This window comes from Acyrthosiphon pisum, chromosome A1, assembly GCF_005508785.2.
Source record: "Acyrthosiphon pisum isolate AL4f chromosome A1, pea_aphid_22Mar2018_4r6ur, whole genome shotgun sequence".
Taxonomy (NCBI): domain Eukaryota; kingdom Metazoa; phylum Arthropoda; class Insecta; order Hemiptera; family Aphididae; genus Acyrthosiphon; species Acyrthosiphon pisum.
This window is the reverse complement of record NC_042494.1, coordinates 118,141,722-118,143,119: the sequence shown is the minus strand read 5'-3', so window position 1 is coordinate 118,143,119 and position 1,398 is coordinate 118,141,722.

Sequence of the window (1,398 nt, the reverse complement as noted above, 5' to 3'; positions counted from 1 at the left end):
TTAAAAAAAGCACACATTGTAAAACAAATATTCTTTTCTGTGCTCAAAATCCAAAAGGTTAATGAGGATCTATCTCGCATATTTTCCGTGTGTAGGGCCTACACACGATATTACGATAAGACTATTTGATTATTAGAATATTCGATTACTATTCGATTATTCGTCGTACGATTAGTAATTAGTAGATTAATAATCGTACTATACTTTGAGAATATTCGATTATTCGATTAAAATCAAAAAATTTCAAAATAATCGATTATTGAAGAAAAAAATAATCGCGCAGTCTTAGTGTAGGCTCCTTAGCCCTTAGGGGAAAGCAATTTTTTTTTGCACCTGGGCGCAAAATGTCTAAATGCGGCACTATCTATTCACCATGATTAAAGATATGCATATATATATATACACAATATATATAGACACACATATATACATATACATATATATATAATATATATAAGGTATATCTTTAATCGTGCTCTTCACAATGAGATCATTACTAGTGATGGGCACTATCGAATAAGAAACTATCGAATATTCGATGTTTGTAACTATCTAGTCATTCGATTGTTTTACAATACTATCGAATAGTTTTAATTCGAATAAAAACATCGATAGTTCCATAGATCACTACGTCTTACTTTGTACATTACAATGATCACTAAAAAAAAAGTAATAAAGTAGTTAATGTTAATTAATTATGCCAGTGTTAATGAAAAGAAAAAAGGGTGGGTAAGTGGATTTCGCTCTGCTGTACAGTAGGTTACAAGTGGGTCAATGTATAATGGATGGTATTAAATTTGAATTCAATGATATAATATCATTGTATAAGAAAAACGATTCTGAACGGAGACGGTATGTCAGTCTAGGTATAAGACATAATATTATAATATAGTCTATGGTATTAAAAAATAATAAATTCCAAATTAATCATATCACAATATCTATTAGGTACTTATAACGCGTTATACATCCAGTGGCGTGCTCAGCGGGTAGGCCTGGTAGGCCCGGGCCTACCCTGTCTTTTTTTCGTATTACGAAATGAAATCAATTTGGAACAAAGATTATTTATTTATTACACACTTTAATATCAGGCGTGAATAATTGTGGCCACAGTTCCTACTGTTTATTAGACGACGACTAAAAATTGTAAATAATAGACAATATTCCCGAAATGATTGTTAATTATTAAACGTTCGTCACTGACTGTTCTCCGCCGACAATCGTCAAGAATTTTACGATGTTCATATGAGATAATGAATATGAATTATAAATGTTATTTTTGGTGCCTATTAATAATTTATTACGGTGTGTCGGTGTGTACTGTGTAAACGTATAGTGAGTGACAGAGCCGATCGAGGTAATAGTTTTGTCTGTGTACACTATTTAGAATAACCTAAA